Source organism: Lynx canadensis, chromosome B1, assembly GCF_007474595.2.
Source record: "Lynx canadensis isolate LIC74 chromosome B1, mLynCan4.pri.v2, whole genome shotgun sequence".
In the NCBI taxonomy this organism is placed as follows: Eukaryota; Metazoa; Chordata; class Mammalia; order Carnivora; family Felidae; genus Lynx; species Lynx canadensis.
In genome coordinates this window covers 150,105,642-150,128,220 of record NC_044306.2, presented here as the reverse complement: position 1 = coordinate 150,128,220, position 22,579 = coordinate 150,105,642, and the positions used below count along the sequence as shown (strand labels likewise).

The 22,579-nt window shown below is 37.8% G+C and overlaps 1 non-coding gene and 1 pseudogene across 1 annotated transcript; both read right to left on the bottom strand.

Annotated features, from left to right (window-relative positions):
• Positions 1 to 6,161: 6,161 nt before the first annotated feature.
• On the bottom strand, positions 6,162 to 6,262 carry LOC115513190 (annotated as a pseudogene).
• A 12,352-nt stretch (positions 6,263 to 18,614) lies between these two features.
• LOC115513144 lies at positions 18,615 to 18,718 on the bottom strand. Its single transcript, XR_003968570.1, has one exon. It is a non-coding gene; the product is annotated as a U6 spliceosomal RNA (small nuclear RNA).
• Positions 18,719 to 22,579: the final 3,861 nt, after the last annotated feature.

Sequence of the window (22,579 nt, the reverse complement as noted above, 5' to 3'; positions counted from 1 at the left end):
TCTTTTTTTTGGAAAGAACCTTGTAAAGACAAGAGTTGGATCTCCCACTGAGCATCATTATACAAGGAATAAGATTTTAAGTTTATTTATTTATTTTGAGAGAGAGAGAGAGAGAGAGAGCGCACACAATGGAAGAGCAAAGAGAGAAGGAGAGACAGAGAATCCCAAGCAGGCTCCATGCTGTCAGTGCAAAGCCCAACATGGGGCTTGAACTCACAAACCTCAAGATCATGACCTGAGCCGAAACCAAGAGTCAAACACTTAACAGACTGAGCCACCAAGGCGTCCCCCAAGGAATAACTTTTTAATTCACTTTGTAATTGTGAGAAGTAATTAGGTACAATGTCCGCTAATTATAAATTTTATATAATCTATATGTTATAAATGAAAGAGAAACATGTGAAGCAAATGTAGAGAAATAAGAGTTTTTTGTTTTGGTTTGGTTTGAGAAAGAAGAGGTTTTAGAAGTACAAACTGAGACAGGAAATAGCTGGATAATAGGGAGTGTCCAGATGCAACTTTGCAAAATATTGCCAAATTGCTTCCCAATGTCGTTTACCAATTTATACTCCTGGGAACAGTATGTGAGAGTTCCTGTGTCCATCTATGGTTATTTCTGTCATTATATCTTAAATACCTAAGACAATGCTCAACACATAGTAGGAATATAAATATTTGAGGGGCACCTGGGTGGCTCAGTCAGTTAAGCATCTGACTTCAGCTCGGGTCATGATCTCAGTTGTGAATCTAAGCCCCGCATTAGGCTCTGGGCTGACAGCTCAGAGCCTGGAGCCTGCTTCAAATTCTGTGTCTCCCTTTCTCTCTGTCCCTCCCCTGCTCTCTCTCTCTCTCTCTCTCCCTCCCTCTCTTTCAAACCAAAAACAAAAAGGAAAGAAAGAAAGAAAGAAAGAAAGAAAGAAAGAAAGAAAGAAGAAAAAAAACTTTAAATGATATTTGATGGGGTGCCTGGGTAGTTCAGTCGGCTAAAAATACAACTCTTGGGGCACCTGGGTGGCTCAGTTGGTTGAGCGTCCAACTTCAGCTCAGGTCATGATCTCGTAGTTTGTGAGTTCGAGCCCCATGTCAGGCTTTGTGCTGACAGCTAAGAGCCTGGAGCCTGTTTAGGATTCTGTGTCTCCCTCTCTCTCTGCCCCTCCCCTGCTCGTGCTCTCTCTCTCTGTCTCAAAACTAAATAAACATTTAAAAAAAATTTTTTTGAATAAATAAATAAGTAAATAAAAATCCAACTCTTGGTTTCATCTCAGGTCATGATCTCACAGTTTGTGTGTTCGAGACCCACTTCTGGCTCTGCCATGGCAGCGTGGAGACTGCTTGGGAGTCTCTCTCCCTCTCTTCTGCCCCTTCCCCACTTGTGCATGCTCTCTCTCTCTCTCTCTCTCTCTCAAAATAAATAAATGAACATTTAAAAACATTATAAATAAATAAATAAGTAAACAAATAAAGTTTGATGAACGAACAGATGAATGAGAACCAGGATATTTTTTTAACCATAGGGACAGTTCAAAATACAGGTCTAGCACCAGCTCTGCCTAAAGGCATGTAAGGGCAGATTTAGCATTAGTGGGGTCTGCTCAGAGAAGCAAAGTAGAACATTCTAGATGGGAAGAATGATGACAAGAAGCAGTCAAATCCCAGGTGAGAAAAATGTGACAGAAGATGGACAGGACGAGATAGCAGGAAGGTAGTCTGTCAGTAGGCAATACACAGAAATCCAGGGGGCACTGATTATCTCAGTGAATTCTCAGCTAGTGGGAACTCTAACTCTGAAGGTGAGCACCCAGTTTCTGGAAAGGAGTGTCAGAGAACCTATTGGCTTTATGGGGAGAAAGACATTGGAAGCACAAAAGACTCTAAGGAGGATGGGCACTGAGTGAAAACCAGAGAAAACCCCATTGCTAGAAATCAGAGTAGGTCTGTCAGACGGTACCTATGTCTTTAATCTCAGCCCTAGACCCCCAGTGTTTGTAGATATCAATGTATTGCTGGCTGTATTTCAAGGTCCAAGGTGTCAGTTTTCAAACAGATTTCCTCCTTTTCTTAATTCCATTTACCCTGACTCTCTCCTCCCTGCTGGCCATCACCTGTGTTTTGTTCCCAGCACTGTGTAGTCTTACAGGCTCTATGACTCAGTCGTTTATTCCCAGGTGCCATCCTATCCTTTAATACTGAATCATGACTTACTGACTTTAGTTCAGTCCATGGATGGGATAATTTCAAATTAATCTACTAGTATTAAACAGCTCAAGGTATGTGCAGTGAAGAAAAGATACCTAATAGATGCATAAATATCAATTAATTAAGGGAAAACTCTTCTTATCTCCGAAAACACTGCTGATCAATCTGAGAGACTTGAACTTCAGCTATAGTCAGAGGTAAGTATTTCATTAGTCAAGTGGTGGACTGGAAACTCTGAACTCTTTCATGAATCTCTCTAAATCAAATAGTTCCTTGGAATATTGACAAATAAAATATTCTCTCCCTTCACTCTTTTCCCAGTATTCGTAGGGAATATCTGAAATATTGGATCAGCATATTGTACCACAATACAATGTAACAAATCCCAAGCTTAAGTGCATGGAATGCATAATTAAACTGAGGATTTCTGATCAGCTTTATTCCACAAAATCTGAACCCATGCCTAGTACCATGACAGTAGGTACTGTTGTGAATTCAGGCCTCACCGTCTCTCTCCTGAGTCCATGGATCTGTGACCTAGGTCTTGCCATAAGGTCAACAGTAGTCTCTGTTTCCCAACCTTTGCATTGTGAGAACTCACTGAGATTATCCGTGTAAAGGAAAGCACAGAATCTGGCACTTGGTAAACTATTGGTTCATTCATTTATTCATGCAACAAATATTTATTCCTAGAGCTACTTCCTAATGTGCAAAACTAACACTATGGTCTTATACCTTATGCCTTAATCTAATCTAGAATATGTGATATACATTCCCATGCAAGTGTGTATATATACTGATCTGTTTATCTATCTTTCTTTCTATCAAGGTGAAGAGAGAGAGCGAGCATATGTGTTCATTTTAGGATTAGAATATTTGTAACTGCATACTCTTGCTCCTTGGTTATCTTAGAAATTACCACAAGAAGGAGAAAGAAGAAATATGGGAGGAGGAAGTGAGATGGAGAAGGAGGAAGAGGATAGTGAGAAAACATGAATCCAATGATATTTTGAAATGATCTCTGTTTTTATTTTCTATACAGCCTGTGTTTGTTTGCTTTAACTAATTGATACACATTCTAATTTTCTTGGTTTTTCTTTTCCATCTTCTCAGATTTTTTCAATGTATAACTTTAGAGAGTATGCAAAACAAACAAACAAACAAACAAACAAACAAATAGAAAAGCTGAAGAAAGAGGAAACAAGATAACCTTAAAGTTATCGATTATCACCATAGCCCATGAGGGCCCTTTTATAGACTTGGTGCACAACTTAAAAGGGCCACCCTCTTTGGCAAACTACGGCAAACTGACCTTGGCAGCTGAAGTGTGGGTTGCTGCTTCAGGCACAGAGATCATGAAGGAAAAATAATGGGTAAAATTAAATGAGGCCAGTGATAACTAAGAAATAGGAGAGCAAGAAAATGATTCCGGGATCATTTCAATCTACTTAAAAAGGAGTAGGATGACATTGTAATCATGGAAAGATGTCCTTTCCTCTTAAATCAACCACAGTTAGAGGCCAGGCAAGTAGTTAATAAGTCTTGCTTAAAGAAAGGAAAAAAAGCAAACCAAGGCTGTCTTACCTGAAAACTCTCTCTCACCTGTTCTCTTGCTATTTAGATATTAACTTTGTAGTATTACCTGGATTTTAAAATACTATAAGATATGCTCTTTATTGTCACAGGAAAGGCACACACATTAATAGTTTATGCCTTATCCTTTTTTGAAAAGGCAGTATAACAATTTTTTTAATGGATTAATTGGCAAATGGTCTTGACACATCCATTTGTGCACACACAAACTCTCATTAGGCATGACAAATGTTAAATGATACATAGAAACTAACTGGCAAAAATTCCAACATGTGGCATATGCCCTTATAGAAAATTTGCCTAGTGTGGCACATGTGCATTTGGAGACTTTGCTTTAGGAAAACTATGGTAGACACATCTATTTTGCTATTCCTCCTGAAAAGCAAATTGAAAATATTCACTTACATCACCCAACAGAGGCTTGCATACATCAAGGCAGTCAAAGTGAATTATGCATTAGAAATATTTGCCAAAAGAATAAATTATTTTTATTTTTTTTAAGTTTAGTTATTTTGAGAGAAAGAGAGAGACAGTAGGGAATGGGTAGACAAAAAGGGTGACAGAGAATCCCAAGCAGGCTCCATGCTGTCAGCAGAGAGCCCAATGCAGGTTTTGAACTCTTGAACTGTGAGATCATGAACTGAGCCAAAATAGGATGCTCAAATGACTGAGCCACCCAGGTGCCCCAGTCATTCATTTTCCTTAGGTCAGCCTATGATCTTAAGCTTTTCCTATAACACTGCAGAAGGATAAATATTCCAAGGCAAAAGGGAGTATCTACGTTCTATGATGCCTGTATATAGTCTTCCTAGAAGATAAAGCTGAGATATTGGGGGATCTTTCTACTAAGATTAAGGCAAATAGTTAAAGTAAGGAAGAAAAATAATCAGTAAGGTTTGTAACATCTTTCTTTCTTTCTTTCTGCCTCCTGGTCTCAAAATTAATGAAAGGTTTTCCTTTGATTACACTCCTCAGTTCAATATTTATTGTTTGTATCTATTGTTTTACTGATGAAAAATTACATGTGTAAGACTCTATGCTCAAAGATACCCTAGAAAATGCAAAGATGAAAAGTAAACAGCCTTTCCCCATAGACTAGCTCTTGAAAGTTGGAGTTTATGTAAATTTTGCAAACCAGAGTGGCAGACTTTCCTATATTAACATCCCTCTTTTGGGGGGAAAAAAAAAGCCTTAACTTACACCATTTGAGTACTACAAGTAAGGCATGATCCTCCACTTAAGCAAGATTGTATGTTCGATGGAGACAATGAAAACTGCTTAATCCAGACCATGACTTGGACAGTTTAGAAGTCAGTTATTTAAGAATCTGGGGCAATTAGAAGAAGAAAAATAGAATTGACTGATTCCTATAGAAAAGTTGATATCTTGCTATGCTTGCTTTTCTTAGAAGGAAGTACATTTCCTCTACTTCTGTAAATGTCATTAAGGAAAAAAGGGTTAGCAAAGAAGTTCCCCAAACTTCAGAGCTCATACACAGCCAACCTTGAGTTTTCCATTTCTGATATTGAGATCCTTATCCTGAAAACCACATATATGTTGATAGGTTTTTGGTTGAATCATAGAAGATTAAGAAATCCTTTCTCCTATTTTTAAAATCCCTTGATGGGGCGCCTGGGTGGCGCAGTCGGTTAAGCGTCCGACTTCAGCCAGGTCACGATCTCGCGGTCCGTGAGTTCCAGCCCCGCGTCGGGCTCTGGGCTGATGGCTCAGAGCCTGGAGCCTGCTTCCGATTCTGTGTCTCCCTCTCTCTCTGCCCCTCGCCCATTCATGCTCTGTCTCTCTCTGTCCCAAAAATAAATAAACGTTGAAAAAAAAAAATTTTTTTTTAAATAAAAAAAAAAAATCCCTTGATTCTAGGATTATTGTCTTTCCAACCTCTCCCTTCTTTTCTATGTGATGTCAAGGCCAAATGCTTTCCACCTGGAGGCCCTTTGGAACATCCTCATAATTCCAGGGAGAGGTTCCTGTTTATCCACATCTCAGCACAACAAGGAAGTAGACAGAGCCAGTGACGACCCAACCCTATTGCAGTTCAAAAGTAGAAAGATAGGTTAAGAGGGAAGACAGAGTTCTGCAGCAGATGCACTTTGCTAGGAGGCAGGGTGTGGAGCATGCAGAAAGTGCCTATTGTGCACATAAACAAAGCCCAAAAATGTTCGCTTATCAGCTCAGTAGCCTCTGAAGTCAACATCTGCCATGAGTCTATGTTTACGGCCACAGTAATTGCCCCATGTCAAAAGGATTATTTCACTGTCACAATTCATTAAGGGCAAGCCTTGTTAATAGAAAATTTAGGCTTGGACTTTTTTTTTTCAGCTTTACTGAGGTATAAAATTCATCTTGCATAACTGAAAAGTAGGGAATGCTTCACAAATCTGTGTGTCATCCTTAGCAAGGGTCATGCTAATCTCTGCATGGTTCCTATTCTAGTATATAATCTACCAAAACAAGCACTAGGTATGTTTGGATTTTTATTTGGGGTGTTTGTATTTTTTCAATTATTATTTTGATGTTCTCTGGATCTGAAAAATCATAAAATCCCAAATTAATAACCGAATATGCTCTTTGAGAAAAATAGAATTTCACATCATTGTAATTATTCCTCTATACTGAACAGAGTTGATTTTTTTCTTAAAACAGTGCATGCTGATTTAATTATTGCATCGTTGTTATTTTTTAAATTTCTGGCAATACTAGTTCTCTGTTCTGGTACTCTTCTTCAAATATTTCTCAACAATTATCATATATATATTCTTCCAGATAAAACTCTGAATCATTTCATCAAGCTCCTCACCTTACTAAAACACCTCTAATTTATTTCTTTCACCAAAATATTTTCCAGATAGTCTTGAGTTAAATATAAATATGCAAACCAGCACCAGAAACAAGTGGAAGGAAATATAATTGATTATCTCTCACCTCTAGGCAGAGAAGAACTTTCTAGGCATAAAAAACAAACGAAGAAACACAAGATGAAAAGATTGACAGGATAGATCTCACTGCTCTTGGCTTTCTCTGCTTTTCTTGAATTAGTTTTACTAGCTGGGTCATCTTGGGCAAGATACTTATCCTTTTCTGTTCCTTTGTGTCCTTATCTATGTAGTTGAGAAACAAACTCAACCATGGTGAGTTTATGGAACACCAACTGTAGGGAATATCAGGAAGGCATTTAAAAACATACTGGGGGATGAAAAATCACTTATGTAATCTTCAAAAGTAGTGTGGTATAATCATAAGAATAGATTTTGGTGCTGGACAAACGTGGCTTGTAAGTCTGCCTTTGCCACTTTAGAAGATCTGTGCCTTACATATGATGATAGCAGTGTAAAGAGTTGTTTTGAGAGTTAAAAATAGTAGAGGCTAGAGTACCAAAATTATAATCTCATTGTCCAAAATAGTAAACCAATCATTCAAATTCTAATGCAATCCAAAGACCACCATTCATGCCCCAATCTCAATCAGTTCCTCCCAGACCAATCATCTGTCTTTGTTTAATTTTTCCTTATAACTAGGTTACTAGCACCACAATCTAGTCCTAAAAACATGTAAACCAGATAAGAAAGCAACTTACAAAAAGGAGAATATATGGCCAAGTGCTAATGCCTTTAATTAAAAACAAACAAACAAACAAACAAAAAAAAAAAAAAACAACCAAAAAAAAAAAAAAAAACCTCCTAAAAATCAATACAAAACATTACAAAACAATACAAACATTATCATGTTTGGGTTGTCTGGCTGGCTCAGTCAGTGGAGCATGCAACGCTTGATCTTGGGGCTATTCAAACCACACACCAGGTATAGAGATTACTTAAAAATAGCATCTTTAGGGGTTCCTGGTAGTTCAGTCAGTTAAGTATCTGACTCTTGATCTCAACTTACGTCTTGATCGCAGGGTCATGAGATGCACTGGGAATGAAGCCTACTTAAAAAAGAAAAAAATCTTTAAATCTATATCTATATCTATCTATAGAGAGAGAGAGAGAGAACAGGGACAACATGAGCAGAGGAGGGACAGAGAGAGAGAGAGAGGGAAAAAGGGAATCTCAAGCAGGCTCCATGCCGTCAGCACAGAGCTGGATGCAGGGCTCAAACCCACGAAACCATGATGAGATCATGACCTGAGCCAAAACGAAGAATTACGGACACTTAAACATTGAGCCACCCAGGCACCCTGAAAGAAAAAAATCTTTAAAAAAAAAAAAAAAAGATGAGCCTGTTCAATAGGAAAAAAATAAGTAAATAACTAGCAATTCATATAAGAAGATATACAAAGGATGGAGAGACATGTTAGTTTCATTTGATATTTTAAAATCCAAATTGAAATAGAATATACTATTGTTCACCAATCAGCATTAGGTAGTAAAAAAAATGATAATACTCAGTGTTGCACACAGTAAGGGTATATTAGTGACTATTGCTGAGTTTAAAAACTGGTACAACTAAAAAATAAATAAATAAAAAATAAATAAAAACTGGTACAAATTTTGGAAGACAATTTGATGATATATTCAAATATCTATATTAAAAGCTTAAATTGTCTGGGTGCCTCTCTCTCAATAAATAAATAGACATAAAAAATTAAATAAAATAAATAAAAGCTTAAATTGTCTTTAGCTATACCACTTAAAAGAATTTGACCTAAAAATATCAGAGACAAATATAAATACTTATGTACATAAATATTCATTACAGCAGTATTTTATAATAAAATGCAAAAATAACCTAAATTTCTGCCACTTGGAGAATAGTTAAATGTTATTTCCATCTGTTTGACTATCATACCACCACTAAAAATCATGACCTTGAGGGCCATTTAAAGAATGAAGAAATACTTGTAACTAAGCCTTAAATGGAATATAAAGTTTATAAACTATATTTCTTATACTATTCCAATCCTGAAAACAAACCACTTGACTACATAGACACACACACACATGCACAGAAAAACAACAACAACAAAAACACAATAATGTAACAGTGGATATCTTTACATGAAGTTTAGATTTTTTTTCACTTCTCTTTGCTTATTGTCTGAAGTTTCATCAATGAAAATTTATTTACTATTTGTAGGTTAGGAACAAATACAAAGTTTCTTTTTCCTTCAAGAAAATGATTATTTCATATAAAGTGATTTCTCTCTCCTATTTTAATTTAGTTTTCCAAATGTTTACAGTTATATATAAATTAAAAAAGGGATAATTATTTTATGTCTAAAAAGACATAAAGTGCCGATGTGTATATAAAGATGAAATTTAGGACGCAAGCATGATAAAAAGACTTCATTATGAATCAACAAATGCAAAAATAGTATATCAACAGTACAGAAGGATGATCCGGTCCTGGATGGGTAAGCTTTTGGTTAGATGCAGGCAAATTTACCACTCCTACTGAAGTGAGCTGAGATACCAACTCCTCTCCCCAATCTGTCCAGGAAGACAGACAGATAAAAAGGGTTTGGAACGGAAAGAGCAAGCCCAATTGATTCACAGTAGCAAGTACTGTTCAGTGAACTGTCTGATCACTTGCATAATGCTAATTTGAGTTAGAAATTGAGGTAAAGGGTCTAGGAATAACTTCAGGAAATGTGCAGGCCCTACACAGCCAGAATGTGCAAGCCCTTCACTTCCTAGACCAAACAGTAAAATCAACATTTCTGTGGTTTTTCTTAATTCTAGCGGTCTATGATGTTATATGTTGTTTCATAATAAATGAATTTACATATATGCAGGAAATTCCAATCTTTGAATTTCATTCTGAAAAAAAATTTGACCAAAGTGAAATTAATGGGAAAAAAAATTGTCGATGACTAACTTTCATAGAAAGACATAGCAAAACAGCTACCGCATTGTAATGGTAGCTGTAGTTCTTAAAAGAAAAATTTCTTAATGTTACCCCAAAATACTGCATGATGTTCTTTACGAGGGAAGATCCCAAAGCAGGCGAGCAGCATGCAGGTAAGGCAACAACACTTACAAATCCCTTTATTTTAGTTCTCAAGTGCTGAGCCAAAAGCATCACGATAAAATCTTCAAATTTGGCCTCTTGGTCCCAGCATGACAGCATTCAAACATTTTAACCATGTTTACATTAATAACTGTGGTCACCTGCATAATTTCTCTAGGAGCTTGCCTACTAATCTTAACCATTCTCTGAAGCAGTTGTGAAACTGTTGATGTGTGTAGTTATTTTTTTAAAGCCCAAGACGGTAATTATAATATAAGGGTGGGTGGATGCATATAATTTGAGATTTTAACTCAAGATTCTTATCTAGAAATTCCCTGACAAGGAAACTTTGTCAGAGAGAAAAATGCCTTTACATGTACAGGAGAGATTCCAATGCCTAGAGAAGAGAGGGTGTAGTCACCTCAAAAAGAAATGGGGTGGTGCTTTGGTTGCAAAGCCCTGGGGCAAATGCTGAAAATGGGTGTTTCTCTTTGGCTTTCCTCCCTTTGTTTTTAGCCTTCGAAATGCTGCACAGACTCATTCACAGTAATGCCTGAAAATTTGAAAGTTCCTGGGAATGGAATTAAAAACTTAACAGCTCATCATTTTCAGAGAGCAAAACATCTCATTTATATAGAGAAGAGGCAGTCATTTTTCAGTGGATTGGCAAATGCTTTTATTTATTTATTTATTTTTTAATGTTTATTTATTTTTGAAGGAGAGAGAGAGACAGAGCATGAGCAGGGGAGGGGCAGAGAGAGAGGGAGACACAGAATCTGAAACGGATTCCAGGCTCTAAGGTGTCAGCACAGAGCCCAATGAGGGGCTCAAACCCACAAACCGCAAGATCATGACCTGAGCCGAAGTCAGATGCTTAACCGACTGAGCCACCCAGGCGCCCCGTAAATGCTTTTATTATTACTTGGAAAAGACTTCTTGGGGCACCTGGGTGGCTCAGTCCATTAAGTATCCAACTTCGCTCAACTCTGGTTATGATCTCACAATTAGTGAGTTCGAGCCCTGTGTTGGGCTCTGTGCTGACAGCTTGGAGCCTGGAGCCTGGGGCCTGCTTCAGATTCTTTCCCTCTCTCTCTGCCCCTCCCCAGCTCATGCTCTGTCTCTATCAAAATAAATAAACGTTAAAAAAATTTTTTTTTAAAAGAAAAGACTTCTTTGGTATTGTTTGGTCTTTTCTACTCTCTTAGCTAAAATAGTCTATTGAAAGTATGATGTGATTTAGACATCTTTTCACCTGCCATTGGAGCTAATATCATTGACTCATTTCTACGAAAACACCATGAAACCCTCAGGTGAGGAGTCACCAGTTACTATGAAGTTGAGCAAGTTTTTAAGGAGTAACATGGAGAGAAAATTTCTAAAGTGTGAGTCAATCCTCTTCCTTGCTCTGAATAAGGATTTAAACCGCGTAACTATTATAAGTGTGGTCTAACAAAAGGGAGAGTAAAAAAAACAAAAAACAAAAAACAAAAAACCTGGCTTTATAGACCAAGTAGTAAGCGGTAAGCTGGGTATAATCAAGCTTCTTCTAGTCAGATGTAACTATATAAGACCTTAACAGGTATAAAACTCATTTGGAATGGAGTCATCCTTTGAATGATGAGTTCATGCTAAAGGATTCACCCAAACTGGGATCTATCCTGACTTCACCCTCTAAAAACTGATAGTCTATAAAGACCCTCAAATATGATTTAATACCAGTCTCTCCCCCTTGGTATGCAAAACCCAGCTCTTCGAATGTTCTTCTCCACCCTGTAAACTAAATTACTTTTCCTTCTCCTTGCTCACAGAGTACATCATAGATTCTTCTATTACAATCATAGTTAATATGTACAATGATTACTATGTGCTGAGCATTATTTCAGATTCTTTAGATATATTAATTAATTTAAACTTCAAAGTAACTTTATGAGGAAGGTTCTAATGTTACTTCCATTGATGACACAAATGTTAAGTAACACTTCAAATGTCATTCACCTAGTAAATTAATTAGCCGGTTTTGAACCCAGGGAATCCCACTTAAAAATCCAAGCTCTTAACCATTGTGCTATTTCACTGGGTAATAACAGTATCTTTACATGCCGAGATCATTGTGATGTTGTGATTTATAATAAGAAGTATACGTTTGGTCTTCTTTCTGTTCCTGGGACAGAACCCCTAAACCTCCTGGAATTTCCTAAGTGAAGAAAGCCACAAAGGTGTCTTCTATTATGTTTATGAAGTGACTATTGGAAAGCTCCTAGGTCACCTAAGGGTGGGGCTGGTTGTCAGGGGAACCAACCAAGTGATTAGAGGTTTGGACCTTTTAGTCCTTGTTCCTGACCTTCAGGGGAGATGGGCTGAAGATTGAATCCAATCACCGATGGCTAGTGATTTAATCAGTTATGCTAAATAATGAAGCCTCTGTCAAAATCCAAAAGAACAGAGTTCAGAGAGCTTCCCAGTTGCTGAACCAGTAAAGGTGACTGACTGGCCTCAAACTCCACAGGGACAAAGCTACTTTGTTGAGGTCCTCGCCCTATGTATTTCTTCTGTTAACTTGTATATTTTAATATACTTTGTAATAAAGTACTAATCTAATGAGTAAATTGGTTTTCTGAATTCTGTGAGCAGCTCTAGCAACTTAATCAAACCCAAGGGGAGGGTCATAGGAACCTCTGATTTACAGCCAGTCAGGTTAACAACCTGAACTTGCCATTGGCATCTCAAGTGAAAGTTAGTCTTGTGGGACTGAACCTTTAGCCTGTGGAAGCTGTTGCTATATCTGGGTAGATGGTGTCAGAATTAAGTTGCATTGTGGGACACCCAGCTGGTGTCAGAGAATTGCTTGGTGGGTTTTTTTTTTTTTTTTTTTTTTTTGGAAAAAACCTACCGAATAGAATTGAGTGCTGTGTAATAATCCTCCATAAGAACTGACTGTTTACTCCTTGAATAAGTTGTTAAGTTATTCATCTTTATATCCCCGCTGCTGAGTACACAGTGTAGGAGCTTAATAGTTTTTGTTGAAATGAATTACAAATTTGAAGAAGGAATCTTTATTCTTTTAACACTCACAGTATACAAAGTACTTTGAATTCTCTGAACCCTAGAAATGTAATAAGCATAGATAAAGGAATGAATTTATCTCCTTATGAATAGGATAAATAATGAAGGGAAGGGTAGCAAATGCTACAAAATATATAAATGGAATTTATTTCTAAAGATGGGAACTGTTAACAGTTAAAAAGTCAGCAAATCTGAGTCCCCTTAAAAAATGTAATTCTTTCTCCTTAATAATTCACTTCTTTTCAAACCAGTTTTCCATCATCTTACTCACCGACTAAACTTTTTCCATGGGAATTCTTAAACATTCATGTCTTAGATGAACAATTGTGAGCTTTTTTTTATTTTCTATTAAATATAATTTATTGTTAAATTGGTTTCCATACAATACCCAGTACTCATCCCAACAAGTGCCCTCCTTGATGCCCATCACCCACTTTCCCCTCTCCCCTACCCCCCATCAACCCTCAGTTTGTTCTCAGTATTTAAGAATCTCTTATGGTTTCAATTGTGAACTTTTTATCCTCCTTGGCACAGAGGCTATTCGCTGAGTAGGACAACACATAATTCCCATTCATTGGGCTCTCCAAAACTTTCCCCTTCTCCATAAAATTTTTTCAGTTACATACATGACTCCCTAACTCCTCCTCTCAGCCCATTCCCAGGCTTGGGAATCACTATCTGATATCAGTTCTTATTTTCCCCTTGTTGGTTTCTGTTTTTTATTGTTTCAAAGTGGTAACAATTCATTTCCATTTATCACTTTCTTCACTAGTGATCCTATTTGTGCTTAGAATATGCTCTGCTTTATTCCAAGGAACCCAAGAATTCCCTCTTCCATGTTTCTTTCTTTTCCAACATGCCAACAGACAGAATTCAGACTGTATAATAGTTATTTATTAAGTATATATACAGATTTATTTAATGAGCTTCCATAATTTCTTCTGTATCATATCTTTGAATGTGACCGTCCCTTGATCACCATCATAAAATGTTAGTGATTTGACAAATTCACAGTCCATAGTTGGTATGGCAGCTCTCTTGAGCAGCTCTCTTACAAGTGTTGACTCAGGAAGTTCCACTCTCTCAGATTCCTTGCTTACAGTGATGGGACAATGGAGAGAATGTATGAAAGATAGTGAAGGATCTTTAAGAAGCCAGGTCTGGGAAGTGACACAAATGGCTTCTGTCCATGTTCTATTTATCACCTCATATTGCTGCAATCTAGCTGATCTAACTTCAGGAGACACTATGAACTGTAGCATTTCCATGTGCCCAAAAGAAGGAAATAAGGTTAATGAGCATCCAGCCAGTCCGCCTTTCTGGCCACTCATTATCCTTTTATTCATCTTCCCATGCATGAAACACATTCACCTCCATCACTAACCCAAAACTTTTAATCACTAACTGCATCAACTTGAAATCCAGGCTCTCAGGTTGCCATGTAGTCCTTCCCGTCTGATCAAGATGTGATGTCCCAGGCTCTGGAGACCTATTGAGCTAAAAAGACTAGGAAGTGACCCTCACCTAAACACATATCTAATTACAGTGGTGGAGTAGGGATAAGATAACCACAATCAATACTTCGATTTAGGAGACTAAGAAACACAGCAGTTGCTGGTTTGAACCAATTTTGAAATCCCACTGGGCAGACACTGCCCTGGGGAGAGGGAAAATCTTGATTAGGCTCAATTATGTTTTCTGGGAAGAACTCCACTATCCAATGTTCTCAACCTCTGGAAGCCTCCTCCTTATCCATTACTTTCCTTGACTACATTGGGCTTGGGTATTGAGCAGCAAACCCTGTTTAGGGAATGTACAGATTTAAAAGCCTGCCTACTGCTGCAAATTTGGGGATCTGCAAGTTGTTTTAAATCCTAATATCAGAAATGTTTTTTATTGTACTTTTTTAGTTTCATTGGCAAATAATTTCTTCAAAAATTTAATACTTTTGGGGGCTTCTGGATAGCTCAGTTGGTTAATTAAGCATCTGACTTCAGCTCAGGTCATGATCTCATGGTTGGTGAGTTCAAGCCCCACATCAGGCTCTGTGCTGACAGCACATTCTGTGTCCCCCTCTCTCTCTGCCCCTCCCTGGCTTGAGCTGTCTACCTGTCTCAAAAATAAATAAATCTTGAAAAAAATTTTAATACTTTTCAATCTCTTTCCAATCAATTCCATGTGCCGGTAGCCACACCAATAGTTTTTTCTAGACATGATTTTGCAGTCTGACTTGTGTTGTTGCTTCACCCTATGATTTCCTTTTTACTTAATGGCAGCCACCTTGAATCTATCTTGAGCAAATTAAGGACATACTCATAATCTGATCTTTTCCATGAGTCCCTTTAGCCAACCATCAAGTTGTACTTAACTTTTTTCATTCACAACTTTTAGTAAGGCTAGCTCTGATTGTTTAGGGTTTAGACATTAGGACTTTCAAGCTTTTAAGGCCCTGAATTTCTATTCTCTTTTTCTCTTTCTTTCTTATCATTTCTACTTATCAGTTAGCCAATTTTCTCCTGGGATCATCTCTTTTTTTTAACTATACTTTGCCAAATGAGCCAATAGTTTCCCAAAACACTGCCAACATTTGGTTTTCCAAATTCTTCCTGTAGAGTTTCCAAGCCCAATTGGCACATGGTCTGTCTTGTAAGGAAAAGCAGGTAACAAATGTACTGAAAATTTTGCCACCATATAACGTAGCTACCCAGTAACTATTTCTTCACTATCCAGAGCCAATAGCTGAATCAGTGTCACATATTTTAGGGTTCTGTTATGGCAGTACCTCACTTCTGTTACCAATTACTGTGTTAAAAGGAGTTAACTAGGGGTGCCTCGGTGGCTCAGTTGGCTAAGCATCTGACTTCAGCTCAGGTCATGATCTCACAGTTCACAAGTTCGAGCCCCACATCAGGCTCTGTGCTGACAGTTCAAAGCCTGGAGCCTGCTTCAGATTCTGTGCCTCCCTCGCTCTCTGCCCCTCCCCAATGCGAGTGCGCGCTTTCTCTCTCTCTCTCCTTCCCCTGCTCATGCTCTCTCTCTCTCCTCTCTCTCTCTCTCTCTCTCTCTCTCAGTCGCTCAAAAATAAATAAATCATTAAGAAAAATTTTTTTTAAAAAAGAGTTAACTTGCCTCTTTGACAATAAACCTTCAAATAAGAGGAGCAGAACACAACAAAAATTGGTCTCCAGTTCATAATGTGCCCCAGGTAGCTCTTTCAGGTAACTCTACTCCAAATAATGACTCAGTTTTGGATTCCTTTCTTGGTTAGGGTCTTCAATCATACTTTAAGCCACTTGAACAGAAAGAGAATGTGAGGTAATAAAAAATACGTATATTGGACTCCACCCCCAATTCCTGGCAAAGAGCTCCTAAAACCCTTGTAATTTCCTAAGTGATAAGAACACTAGGTGCATCTCTTGTTCTAATATTTATCTTTGACCCTATCCCTGACACAAGACTCCTAAAACTCTTGTAAAGTGATAAGAACACTGGGAGCGTTTTTTGTTCCAGTGAGGCAACCCTGGGTGGGCTCGTAGATGGCTTCTGGATGGTGGTCATGACCAAGCCATGATTAGAAGCTTAGAATTTTCACTGCACACCCCCCCCCCCAACACACACACCCTCTGCATTCTTTAGAGAGAGGAGAGGGGCTGGAAATGGAGTTAATAATTGATCATGCTTATGCGAGAAAGCCTCCATAAAATCTTTATAGTGTGGGGTTCAGAAAGTTTCCAGGCTGACAAAAACCACATGGGGTTAGTGATACACCCCAACTCCATGGGGATAGAAGCTCCTGTGCTCAGATATTCTCACACCTCACTTTGTGCATCTCTTCATCTGACTATTTATACACTTTATCACATCCTTTAATAAACTAGTAAACATAAGGAAGGGTTTCTCTGAGTTTTGTGAATGGTACTAGCAAATTAATCAAACCCAAGGAGAGAGGTATTGGGACCTCTGATCTATGGCTGGTTGGTCAGAATCACAGGTGATAACCCTGAGCTTGCAACCTGTATCTGAAGGTAGAGGGGGGAGCAGTCTTGGACTGAGGACTTTGCCTGTGAGATCTGATGCTATCTCCACATACATAGAGTCAGAACTGACAAATTGTAAGACACTCATCTGGTGTCACAGAGAATTTGTCTGATATTGGGAAAACCTCCACATATTTAATGACCAGAAGTGTCAGAAGTAAATTGTTCTGTATGAATAATAAAGGAGACTCATAAAAGAGAAGCATATAATAAGGAAGAAATGGGTTTTTCGTTACATAGGGGGAAAAAAAACCTAAGGTTTTCCCTTTAGAGAGTACATACAAGATTGAGGAGACAGTTCCGTGGCCAACACTGGAAGGGGCAAGCATCACCTTCACTCATTGTCCATAAATCGGTCACTTGGCCCCAATTAATGACAAGAGAAGCTGTGAAATGTAAGCTTCCTGTGTGCTTAGTAAAATGAAAAAGTATTGCTTAGCATGTAGCCACACTATGATAAAAAGAAAAAGCCCTGGACTTAGAGCAGTTATATTTGAATCCTGGCTCTTAGTTCTTTCTAAATGTTTGATCTTAGCCAAGTTAATTAATGTCTCTTAATCTTTGTTTCTCAATATGTAAACACTATTCAGGAAACATATCTTTAGGGGTGCCTAGGTGGTTCAGTCAGTTAAATGTCTGACTTCAGCTCAGGTCATGATCTTGAAGTTTGTGGGTTTGAGCCCTGCATTGGGCTCTGTGCTGACAGCTTGGAGCCTGGAGCCTGCTTTGGATTTTCCCTCTCTCTGTCTCTCTCTCTCTGTCTCTCTCTCTCTGCCCCTCCCCCATTCACACTCTGTCTCTCTCAGTCTCTCAAAAATAAATAAACGTTAAAAAAATTAAAAAAAGAAAACCTATCTTTATAAGGTCATAAGGATATGTAATTTGATTCTATATTTTATTGGTCAGGGTTATTAATACCAGTAACAGAAACTGACTCTAATTTTGGCAAAAAGTAATTTATTGGAAGGATTTTATATAGCTAAGAGAATTGCCAGGAAAACTAGAGCACCACAATCTGAAAGGGGGAAAGTACAAAGGATACTAGGCACAAGTAAGACCAGGGACCTATGGGCCATGAGGATCCTATTCCCACCGGTGGTGAACATTGGATGCCACCACCCACACAGCCACCCACCTCTTGGCACTGGATGCCATATGCCACACTGGCTCTACTTCTACCAATGCCATAGAACAGGATGCTGCTGCCAATGTCACAGTAGATTCTTCACCACTCCTGCCCTTTTGTGTCACTAGTTCCTGATGCAAAGTTGAGAGGATACAGCTAATTAGCTGAGCCAACAACATGCTCCTGTGCCATAGATGAAAAGGAAGGTGGGATATAGAGCATGTGACTTTAGGGCTTCTGTCAAAGATGCATGTGGTGAATAATTCCCCAAGTATAAAAAGGGGATTTGCACTTGGGGCAAAGAGAACAACAAAAGATATTTACTTAAGACACTTATTGAGCTATATCTGACAATTTCTGTGTTCAAGGGATAAAAGCCAATGAAATAGTTCCTGCCTCTGAAAAGCTGTATATGGAAGTATTTTACGAATTTGAAAGCTCTCAGAAATTGAAGATCCTGATGTTATTGTAATAATTTTAATATCAAGATTATACTAATAGATTCTGAAGATATTTTTAAAGATTTAGGTTGACGTATCCATCTAATTTCAACATTACTTTATTCAAACATATAAGAGCCTCCAAAATTTGACTTCATATGTACAATACTATTTTTAACTAACAGATTTTTTTTCTTAAATATGGAACCCTTCACGAATTTGAATGTCATCCTTGCACAGGGGCCATGCTAATCTCTGTATCATTTCAATTATAGTATATGTGCTGCTGAAGCGAACACTAAAAGATTTTGATGAAGGTTAGCCAATAGCAACTCCAAAGTTACAAAAATACACTATGTGAATGAGTTCTATGACTTATTTCTCTTTAGCCAGTGAAACTGCAATTCCTAATGTTATGCCCAGAATTCGTGATCCCCAAAGACCACCAGGGAGCAAAGAGCCTTTATTCGAGCTAGCTCAAGCTCAATCCTGCTCAGTCCTGCTCAATCAAGCTCAATACCTGCACTGACGCAGCAGTGAGATGCCGGAGAGAGCCAGCGAGTTTCAAAAGCACAAAGGTTTTATAGGGGTCTAGAGGCAGTTGGTGAGGTAATGGCTGTGGCCTCAGCCGATTGGCTGGGGAATGGTCGGAGTCCCATTACGCAGGTCGCCGGGGATGTTTTGATCCGGAAGTTTGAACAGGTGAGCAGGAGGTTACTCAAGGGGAGGAGGTGTGGTCTGAGGTTTCTGCGATTTTCCCGGAAAGGGACCATGTCGGGGACATAGTCACTCAAGGTGGAGGACACAGAACAAGATGGAGTCGGCCAGCGTAGTTCTGCTCTTTCACTAATGTAGCAAAAGAATTGCCTATATTTATATGGAGTCACATAAGTCATATGACTTACATGAGTCATATAAGTTATAAGTCGAACAACTTAAGGGAGAAAAGGTGAACAAAATAGAAAATAATGTTGCTTGTTTTCTATTGTAAATAGAAACTTTGGAATTTCAGATGTTTCATTAAAGAACATAGTAGTTTTCCTACATTATGATATAAAAGAACTGTGGATCTCTGAAGAGTATTTCTTCCTACAGAGAGCAAATGAAATGTTCCTCTCCCAGAGCAAAATTAGTAATTAACATTCAGTGAGTAGAAGAAGGAGCTTCTGAAAGTACTACCGGTTATTCTCAGTTACCTTGCCTATTATGGCAACGAACTAGGGAGTTTGTGACTTAGCCTGCCCCAGAAAGATGGATCAAAATGGGAGGTTGAACCAAGTCTCACAAATCCTACTTCTTCAGGAAACAAATCATAAGGAACAGCTAACAACAATCAGCAACCAGAAGGCAAATGCTGAGAAAAATAAGCAGGAGCTTCTAGTTCCAGCATGATCAGATCTGAAAGGGTTAGCTTGTTCATCTGTCTTTGGGTCAAAATAATCATTTTTGCAATTGCAAAATCATTTTGAAATGCAATATGTATAAAAATTCACATGAAATAACCAGAAAAAAATACACATAATTACAACGAAATTAGGAAAGCAGCAGTAGCAGCAGCATTTACAGAGTGACTGCAAATCAATTCACAATACTAATCAGTTTCATTAGGTAATCTTTCTGAATCTATTCCTTCTCGATCCACCTGGTCAAAGAAATAACTAACCTAACCTTGTTCACTAGTTAGAAGGTGAAATAAACAGTTGACAGCTAAATTATAATGATCATGAAGTGATATAATAAGCTTTTTCTTTCTCAAATGGTAATGTCTATATTTCCTCACCCCCCAAAACAAGCACATTCTTTTCTTTAAACTTTTGAAGCACTTTAATCTGCAGCCGAAGACATTCTTCAGATTCCCTCAGATGCAATTTGGCATTTTTCTCCATGACAAACATTCACTATCCCATCAATTAAGGAGCAATCAGTGATATTAGAACACATTGAATATAGTTATACATTCTACATGGAAGCACAATATCCTCTTGATTTTTACATCCAACAGTTAAGAAAATGTTATTTCAGCTATTTCCTCTAATAGGCTGTGCTGTATATTCAATTGCCTTCTTTCTTTTATGATTGTTCAAAGGAAACAAGACAGTAAGAATACAGAGCACAGGGTAAGTGCAAGACAAATAATTTTGAGAGGCACTGAGCTCCAAAGAGAATCCTCATCCAAGGTCATTAATGATGATTAAAGAAAAATAAAATGATAGCTTCAACTTAAATAATTCTTAATGACAACACATTAAAGTCTGTTAATGCAGTTTAAGCCTCACTTATACCAATTAACAAGATAATTGCAAAGGAAATTCCTATTTTTTCCTGTGGAAAAAAAATCACCATATTTGTCATGGTAAAAGGTAAGGACTTTGATGAATATAGAACATCATTTTCTTTTTTCTACATTTATGTTTACTAATATAGATGCATCAGTTAGGGTTTTATAGCTTGTCCCATTATTATCACTTGTCAAACGAAAACCAGAATTAAAATGTAGCTACTGTGATATTTATTACCTTCCTCTAACCCTAGAAAGGATTTAAGAGCAGGGAATCATCAGAAGCTTAAGGATTAAATACGCTCATTTTCAACACTGATTTCATATTCTCTCTCAAATGACCCTAGTCCTCATACCTCAGGTTCTACTATCAAGTTATTTTAGACTATCAAGTTCACAAAATGGTATTAATCACCCTCTCCATTTCACTGCACATTATCAGTATCTGTGCAATGCCTTTCTCTTCTTACTTGGCTACTTTTATTTTATTATTTTTTCCATTCATCTGTCATCTTCATCTCTCTCCCACTCTTGTATATTTAATATGTACTTACTAGTCTGTCATTTCTGCTTATTTAGATACACGCATATCCTTAAAAATAAATGTAGTATTGTTTTCTAGGTGTGTGCATTTGATCTCCTTGACAGATATTCTCTTATAAATCTCATAGTTTCCTTTTTCCCACTTGTCATGACATTTAAATATCCACCTAGCTACATATTAATATAGAATACTAATTCTTAGTGCTGCATGTAACTTAATTATATGTCTATCTCTCACTTTACTTCCCATTTACTTCCTGATAGACATTAGGCTCCCTCCATTCTTATTACCACAAACACTGCTATAAAAAGTATTCTTAGTGACAGTTGCAAAAGACCTCGCATATAACTACATCATAGAGAGTGTGTAAGTATGGTTAATTTACCAAGTACTTCCAGGTTGCTCTCTGGAATGATTGCACCAGATAACTCTCCCTTAAGCTGTGTGGGAGGTTTCTTATTTCCCAACATCCTCACCATGACTTAATATTATTAGACTTTCTAATTACTATTCTAATTTGCATTTTTTGATTAGTAGTATGGGCAAATAACTCTTCAGGTGCTTATTAGCCCTCTGGGTTTCTCTATTTATTTATGTGTTTTCTCTTTTGACAGTAGAATGCAAACTTTATCGGTGCTATTATTGACTTCATCTTCTTTCCTGTTTGGTTTTATTAGAAACTTATCTAATTAATCTTTTTAAAGAAAAACTAGCTCTGGATTTTTACAACAATGCCTGGCACATGGATGTTCAATACATATTGACTGAATGATGAATAAGTGAACACATGACAAATGAATGTCTTTTGCTGCATAATAAACAGCTGCAGAACTCAATGGCCCAAGAACAAATGTTTATTCCTCTCATGGGTGTGCAGACTGGTCTGCTGTACATTGTGGCTCTGCTGAGATCTACTGGGCTGGGCTCCAGCCTGAAGTTTGGTTGAGGTCGGTGATGAGGAGAAACTCTCCTTTAAGATTTTAAAAATATGTTGCTTAATAGGTTCCACGTTTTAAATTGCCTTTCTTTAAAGTATAAGAAATAGTACAGAACATTTACAACCCAGGAAGCCTAACAAAAAACCTTGCAGGCTTCCTTGTCAAGAAAATATCTTGAATAAGATCATAATTGATTTTTTTTATTATAACTTAATATTCCCTACTTACATATTCTGACTTCCAATGTAAAGAAGACTCTCCAGGGGTGCCTGGGTGGTTCAGCCCGTTAAGCATCCAACTTCGGCTCAGGTTGTGATCTCATGGTGCGTGAGTTCGAGCCTCAGTGCTGACAGCTCAGAGCCTGGAGCTTGCTTCAGATTCTGTGTCTCCTCCCTTGCTG